The sequence below is a fragment of the Mirounga angustirostris genome, unplaced genomic scaffold (assembly GCF_029215605.1).
Source record: "Mirounga angustirostris isolate CCGP_5_RB_7025 unplaced genomic scaffold, mMirAng1.0.hap1 SCAF_16, whole genome shotgun sequence".
Taxonomy (NCBI): Eukaryota; Metazoa; Chordata; class Mammalia; order Carnivora; family Phocidae; genus Mirounga; species Mirounga angustirostris.
The window spans coordinates 24,401,707-24,410,522 of record NW_026991724.1 but is presented as its reverse complement, the minus strand read 5'-3'; the positions used below and the strand labels follow the sequence as shown (position 1 = coordinate 24,410,522).

The 8,816-nt window shown below is 38.6% G+C and overlaps 1 non-coding gene across 1 annotated transcript; it reads left to right on the top strand.

The window, feature by feature from the left end:
- Positions 1-263: 263 nt before the first annotated feature.
- LOC123856274 (U4 spliceosomal RNA) lies at positions 264-404 on the top strand. The gene has a single exon (XR_006793682.1). It is a non-coding gene; the product is annotated as a U4 spliceosomal RNA (small nuclear RNA).
- Positions 405-8,816: the final 8,412 nt, after the last annotated feature.

Genomic DNA, 8,816 nt, shown 5'->3' with positions numbered 1-8,816 from the left:
CTTAACACCTTAAAGAGCTTGAAATGGATTTGGTGACATCTGATGTTTCACTTTTTGGTATATTATCTCCAAGGTTGAGCCGTTTTTATTGTGTTTAAGGATAATATTGTCATTTCCCTTTTCCCTTCTTTTCTTTTTGAATGACATAGCATTATTTTCCAGAATTCCAAGTGCATTCCAAGTAAAGCCAGGCTCCATTGAAGGGTGGCTTTTGTTGTTTGATATAGACATTTTGATTGTATACTTAAAGCATTTAATATTCCAGCTTTGCTCAGTGGCAGTATCGTAGCCAATGAGGTTTATCCGAGGCGCGATTATTGCTAATTAAAGCATTTAATATTCCATTTTTGACTAAACAGAAACAGAGTTTATTCACTCAAGAAATACTGACTGAACACCTAGTTTCTGCCCAGCACACAGTTAGACACTGAAGATATAGATAGTTGGCATAGAGTTGTGTTAAAAGAATAGTCGGGAGCCAGATTGTCCAGAATTAGCACTTACTAGTTGGAGGGGCCTTGGGCAAACTACCTAATATCATTTTACTTCAGTTTGTTTATCTGTATAATGTAGATAATAATAGCACATGTCATAGATTATAATGAAGAATATTCAAGTTAATATTTGTAGAATATTTTTTTTAAAGATTTTATTTATTTATTTATTTGATAGCAAGAGAGAGTATGAGTGGGAGGAGGGGTAGAGGACAAGCAGACTCCCTGCTGAGTGTAGAGCCCAACACAGGGCTTGATCACAAGGCCATGAGATCATGACCTGAGCAGAAGTCAGATGCTTAACCGACTGAGCCACCCAGGCATCCGTTGTAAAATATTTTAAAACACTGCCTAGCACATAACTTACTTCTATGTAAGTTTTAAAAGCCATACTAAAACTGGAACATTGACTTTTATGTAGTTCACAGTCTTTGGGGGGGGACCCCTAAATGACTGTACTTCATTGTATGTTATTAATAATTAAATCTTCATCAAAGACACGTAGTGTAACACCTAATACAATTGGGACAGAGAGGTGTGAGGAGAATAAGAAAGCCTTCAAGGAAAGATGGTGCTTGATTTAAATTTTGAAGACTGAGTAGGAACTGATGAAGAATGGGGGAGAGAGATTTCCAGGCACTGTGTTCTACATTGAACAACACAGCCCACGGATGAGAACCATGAGGCTATGGGTGAGGGAGTCATGGGCAATAAGGATGGTGGGGATGTGTGTTGATTGTTTTGTTGTTGTTGTTGTTGTTTGTCTCTTTCCTTCCTGTGATGGTAGCAAAGCGTCCCTGAAGTACTAGGACCAGAAGTAGTTGCAATTACAGAGATCAGGCATACTGTGTTAGGAGAGTCATATCAGGAAGCATAAGGAGGAAAGAGGCTAAAGGTAGGGGAACTGTCCAGGAGCCTAAAGCAATAGGCATGGGCCTGATGAGTCAACAGCAGTGGGGTCTTGGTGGGAAAACAGATACTGTACTTGACTGATGAGAAGTGAGCAGCAGAGAGGAAATACATTTGGGCCACTGGGTGAAGAAACACAGGAAATTGATTTAGTACCCCTTAGTCATTCCTGGTGTAGTTCATCCATTCACATTGCATGTCAAAGAGAAAAAAAAATGTCATTATTTTTTGGCAGTTTCGATGGCAAATGTTGCATCAGCAGAAGTTCATGAATCAGTGGTATGCAACATTAGACTAAGGGCACTTGCCTTTATAATTAGAGAATTAGAGAAGAGTGGAGTTATAAAGCTTCTAATCCACACTTCCATGGATCAGAGAGATTAAGGATTTAGATGAGATTTAGGTACTTTGTTAGCCTCAGCACCACTAAAAGTGCATGAACTCTGTAATTAGTTAGACCTGATTTGAATGAGTCGATAGATCTGTTATCCTGGGAAAGTCACAGTTTTGTTTCTGTTTTCTCATCTGTAAAATTTACTTGGTTAATTGGCATTAGTCAGGCTTTGTCATTTGCTTGATGGCCACACAAAAGAACAGACACAATAACAAAGAGGGATGCTACTGATGGGCCCAACATCATGGCTCATACTTAGTAAGGCTGATCTAGCTAACTTTGGAATGTTCAAGTTACCAGCAAGAGACCAATGCTAAGCATTACTCCTCAAGGTGCCAGCCATCTACTGCATATCAGTTTGGGTCCCTTTTACCATGGAAGAGACAGTGGTTCATTCACATAGGAATAGATACTTCTGGGTATTGGTTTGCTTTTCCTGCCCACAAGAATTACTTGTATAGTAATTCTACCCTTATGTATATAACTAAGTGAAACTCTTACACATGTATATTAAAAGACATAAGTATGAGCCCCATTGTTCATACAAAATATTAGAAACAACACCTTACTGCCTGTCATTAGGAGAGTGGATGAATAAATAGACTATAATATAGTAATACAGTTGAAGGTGATACAGCAGTCAAAAACAGCAAAATGGATAGATGTTATAAAAAATATTATGTGAAAAGCATTACATTGATAATAATACACTTTTTTATGAAATTAAAAGTAACTGAGAGGATACATGTGTATAACAAAATAACTAGGAACTATAGTTAGTATTATATAACTATGTAGCTAAGTAACTGTACATATATATGTATACACACATCTTTAGGAATAAAACTATTTGAAAAAAGGAAGGAAATTACAAATACATGATTGAGAATGAAAATTTCTCAGGAGAGTCTTGAAGATAAGATGGTGAATCATTTGGTTAGATGTAGGCTATATTACAAGTCAGAACTTTATTTCAGATGGTAGATTCATGGTACTCATAACGTGATTCAAACCAACTAAGTCAGTAACTAAAAAAAAAATAAATAAATGAATGAGGATCATGCCTAAATTGATGGTGTCATCATCAAGAATTATAATAAGTATATTATCATCACAAATTATAATTCAATTTCATGCAGTGAAGTCCAAAGTGTGTGTGTACGTGTGTGTGTGTGTATCCATGTGTGTTTATGCTTGCAGAGAATTAAAGTCAATGGTGAATCAGAAAAGTGTTTCCTTAGAATATATATGCTTTTGGTCTTGGTGTATTTGTGATGGTTCTCAGATGTATACACAGTGTTTGGCAAGCCTCTTCTCAAAAGGTGGAAACCAGTTCCCCCGCCCTTGAGTGTGTGCCAGGCTTTGTGTCTTGCTTCTTATGAACGAAATGTGGTAGTAGTGATGGCAAGTGACTTTTAAAACATGACCTAAAATGCATAACAGCTTTTGACTTTCTCCTTTGGAACACTTGGTGGGAGAGAAGCCAGGCTTCCATACCATGAGACAGAGTTGCCACATTTAGCAAATAAAAGTACAGGACACAGTTACATTGAATTTCAGATAAACAAAGCATGTTTTTTTTTTTTTTTTTTAGTATAATTATGTCCCTTGCAATGTTGGGGACATACTTACACTAATTTTTTGTTTGTTTGTTTACCTGAAATCCAAATTTACCTAAGCATCCTATTCTTTACTTTAGGACACTCTTAACAATCAAGAGGTCTATAGGGCAAGGATTGGGGTTCCCTGCCAAAAGCCATCAGAGAGAGCCATCTTGGAGGCTGATCCTCCAGCCCCAGTCAAGCCTTTGGATGACTGCAGTTCTGGCTGATGCTTTGACATAAATGCCCTGAAAGACCCTCAGCCAGAATCACTCAGACAAGCCGCTCTTGAAGTACTGAACCACAGACACTGCAGAATAAGAAATACATGTTGTTTTATATTGCTAAGTTTTGAGGTAATTTGTTCCATAGTAATAACTTCTAAAGCAAATATCTCACCAATCATGGTTTCTAGAATTATAATCCAAAGAGGAGGGAACTGACATAGATCACTTGTTTTAAGATATTTCTCTCAATATTTAGTTGTTTGGTTTGTTTTAACCCCCACATCACTAGCCTTACATGGTAATTAATTCATGGAATTCTGACTTCTTTAAAAAATAGTCAGTTTTTAGAGTTCACTAAAACTGTCCTGTCCTGAAACAAATCAGAGTCCTTTTTATCTTCATGCAGCCACGTTTTATTTTCCTAATTCTGATTGAGATCTCAAGAGAATAGTAAAACGGTGTGCATTTTGATGGAAAGTAAAAGCTGTCATTTTATAAATGAGAGTGCTTCTATTTCTTAAAGTGAGAAAAATAACTTCCTTTCCCTACTCCCCATAGGATTATATGGGTCAGTTAGTTTTCTCTGCTTCATCATAAGCAGGTTCTGTGACCACTTTTTCTCTTTGTTGATTACTTGGCAGTTTCTTTTTCTATAATATGCCACATTCCATCATTTACCTTTGAATCCTACATAAATATTTGTCTCTAGAGATTCACCTTTTGTCTCGTTTCCATGTTTAACATCTGTGTGAGTATCTACTGCACCGAAAATTCACCACCGTTGTTTTGTGCTTTGTACTCCACCCCTCCTGCCCCCCCGCCCCCTGCTGGTCCATATACTCCAAAAAGAAATAAACTATGATTGTGGTTCATGTGGGAGAGTGAGAGCAAGATGATATGTATCCTGATGTTTAGGAGTCCTTGGTTACAACTTGCAAATACCCCTATCCTCCTCTTGAAACAGTTTACCAGCTTAAACTTCCCCAAGAGATTTCTTTGCCATAATAATGGCAGCATAATGGAAAAAGTACACACTGCAGGGCTACTTAGAGGTAAATGGAACAGCAAATGTGACTTCTCATACCATGCAGAATTCAGCGTGGAACACATGGTGGAAAATGCATCAACTTTCCTCCTAAAGAATACACAGCTGTTAATGAACTGCAGGACATTTCCTCCTATAGTATTTTACTCTTGATTCGTTTACTTCTTGGTATACTAAGTGTACTGTCATGGCAATCAGAAGACCTGGCATCATCCCTGGTTTTGCCACATTTAACCATCTGGTTTTTGAGAATCAATTCAAATATCCTCTTGGCTCTAGCAACTAAGTTGACCCTATATTCAACTTCTACTCCCCTTTTCGTAATCCCTATTTTATTTTTGTTTCCTATGGTTTTGACTTTTAATTTCTAGCTCAATATTCTATTATTTAATGAATGTCTTCTTATTTTAAACCAACTCAGATCCTTTGTGGGTCAAATATTGAAAATACGAAAAAAATGGGAGTGGCTGCTATCCTTATAATTTGAGGCTCTAACCTGGAGGAGAATCTAGACAATGTATATCAATTATAGTGCAAAATACTAATTTTCAGAATTATATAAAGTAGACATCTTTTAGCCATTTTTGTTTACTTGGTTGTTCAGTGTCCCTTCCGTGAAAAATGTTCCTTTTGGCGGACATTAACATATGATACAGAAATCATTATACTTCTTTTTTTTTTTTTTAAAGATTTTATTTATTTATTCATGAGAGAGAGAGAGAGGCAGAGCGAGAAGCAGGCTCCCAAGGAGCAGGGAGCCCGATGCGGGACTCGATCCCAGGACCCTGAGATCATGACCTGAGCCGAAGGCAGACGCTTAACCATCTGAGCCACCCAGGCGCCCCGAGAAATCATTATACTTCTTGCCCACTCCCCTGTACCTACCTCTACCACAGGCCTCCCTGTCCCTGATATTTTCATCTTTTTCTTTTTAGACCTCTCACCAGCTCACTAGCCCATATACCATTGTCCATGATTCCATAAATACTCCCCACCTCAGGCTCTTCCTTCAACATAAAGTGCAGAACCAGGCACAACTCCTGAACCTCTGCCTACTGAAAAAATTTCCCCTTGATACTTTCTCTCAAGATTATGCCTGATTATAAATAACTTCAACATGCCTGACATCAGTTTTTGGCTTGCATACCACATACTGAACTGATCCATCCCAAAAATGTGTAGAAGTTGTTTCCTTCCTTTGGTGGTTGTTGAGGATCCTCTCTTTTGGTCATAGGTTTTAATTGAGGGACGGATGCTGGAGGGACTTTTGAGATGGGGATTTGGGCTACTGGCTCATTCAGCCTGCCCATGCTCTATGGTCCTGCTTAAGCTTGACCATGGATATACCATTTTCATCTTTGATAAATTACTCCTGCACCTGTTCAACTTTATTGCTTGCTAGGTCTAACAGAACACAACTCATGATGGGCAGTTACAGACATATGGTTACTTAATGTCCCATGATCATGTATTCTGTCTCTACCAAGGCCTGTTCGCGGGCTAGGAGCTGTTTACAAAGGTGGCATAATTTCCTACTGCAGGTGGCATGGCCTCCAGAACTGTGATTTTCCCCCTGGGACCTGCCAGAAGCTCCACCCTGCACCCTCTCTCAGCCCTGATATCTCTGCTACTGCAGGCTCTGCTGCGCCATATGGCACAAGGAATAGGCTTGCTTCCACCATAGCCTGGACCTCCTGGAGAACCATTGTGTGCTCTAGGCCTCATTCAAAACTGAGAGTTTGAAGCAATGAGGCTAAAGCAGTAATTCAAGGTAATTCCAGTATCTTAAAGTAATTCCAGAATCTGAAGAAACTTCCCAGGTATTGCATTTTGTTCTTTATGGTAGGGGATATAAGATGCTGAAGTTAGTCTTATTTTTCAGAGACATTTCCATATCCCCCTGATCGCCAGACCCTTAAAAACTATTGGTGTGGCAAACCCCTGAAGTGCATTATGTTACAAATATAAAAACTGGCTCAAGTACAGGAACTAAGCAAGGGATTTTATTTTATTTTATTTTATTTTATTTTTTTACTGTACTGTACTGTACTTTACTGTACTTTACTTTTTACTTTACTTTACTTTTACTTTTACTTTTACTTTACTTTACTTTTTACTTTTTACATTATGTTACTTTACTTTACTTTACTTTACTTTACAACTGCCCTCAGCCTCCTGCTCATCCATTCCCACTTTATTTTGATTTTACATTAAGAGGCACTCTTGTTGCCTCCCCATCTGTTTGGTTCCTATGTGTGCTGTGTTTTATGAAACATCTTCACAACTCTGTGCGGGTCAAGACCTCTTGGCTGCTACTCACACCTTAGCAGTTTTTATGTAGTTATGAACCCCTGGGATCTGGAATAAGCAGTGCCAGCTGGCCCCTATTGCTTTGGTACCCCCATGTCCACATTGCTATTAATGCACCAGTTCTGTGATAGCCTCTTACTCAATCCTGCTTTGCAGAGGAGGAGCTCTACTAACCTTTTTCTTGATGTTTGTTGTCTGTCACCAGAGCATTACAGCCTAGTGAATAGTGTCATCTTGGCCTTTCCAAGAAAGGTCATACTTCTGTCTTTACATAATATATACAGTGCATCATGTTTACTTACCTGAACCTTTTTATCCTTTCCCCCTTCACTATCTGAAAGGGCATTTTGGCATTGCCACTTTGCTTAGAATGGGTCACCACTTTCCGCTGCTTCTAGAAGACTCTTCCGGCATGTTCCACCATTTCCTAAGGTCTTGCCAGAGTGTTAGATCCCATCTCTCAATCCTGCCTTATTGTTCTGGTCCCCTCGATCAAGTACCCTCAAAATCCAAGCTGCTGACTCACCCCCACTTCATATACTTTTTAAAAACCTGAATTATTGATCTGGTCAGCATATTCTTATCTGCTGGAACATTCCCCGAAGTTACCACTGAGAGGAGTGATCTGTGCCCCTATGGACCACCCAGAAATGGGTCCTTGTTGCCAGCCTGAAAAGATGATGTCATGTCAAAACCTGTATTGCCACCTACTTTCTCATACCTCTCCTGGCATCTCCTCTGGGAATTAGATCTTGAGACAGAAGGTCTCAATATAGCAGCAATCAAGAGAGACATTTGGAAATCTCATGCTTTGATGGTGGAGATCAAGAGCTTGGTTGGGGTTATAGTGCTTATGAAAGATGTCTGGGGTGGGGAAGCAGGATTGGTCATAGAAAGTCCACATGGTGATGTAGGTCTGATTCTTATAATAGCAAAGTGTAGAAGAAGTGGGATTGAACAGGGAAAGCCTCTGATGGAGATGCAGAAAAGTGATGGAAGTAGGCTTTCTTGTTGTGTTCCTGATTTTTAAAGAAAGGCTTCTAAGGTTGGGCGCCTGGGTGGCTCAGTTGGTTAAGCGACTGCCTTCGGCTCAGGTCATAATCCTGGAGTCCTGGGATCGAGTCCCGCATCAGGCTCCCTGCTAGGCAGGGAGTCTGCTTCTCCGTCTGACCCTCCTCCCTCTCATGCTCTCTGTCTCTCATTCTTAAATAAAATCTTTAAAAAAAAAAAAAAAAAAAAAAAAAAAAGGCTTCTAAGGTTTCCACATTTAGGCTATGAGCCATGTGTTTTGTTTTGTATTTCTTTTTCTAAGAAACTCATCATGCATAGAAGTATGGAGGTTTGTGCCTTTTTTAAAAAACACGATACTGAAAAATATCACAAATAACTGCTGATTATTATGGAATTCTTTATTGCATAACAGTTTATTCTAATTTGATGAGATAAATTGCATTTATCAATTTTATGATATTAACCCATTCTTGCATACCTGGAATAAATCCAACTTGGTCATAGTCCATCATGTTTTATTTATTTTTTAATACATGTATAGATTCATTTTGATATTTTGTTTATAAATTCTATTATATTCATGAGTAAAAGAGGCATTTGGTTCTCATTTCTGGTGATGGCTTTGTCCAATTTTGGTATTGGGATTAGCTGGTTTTGTATAGACTTGGGAAGTATATTGTCTTTTCTCTTTTCTAGTAGAGCTTGTCTGAAATTGGAATGAAAATTTCCTAGAGAGTTGGGTAAAACTCACTTGTAAAAAACAATTTGGCCTCATGTTTTGTTTATGGGGAGATTTCAAACCAGTATTTTAAATTATGTAATTGT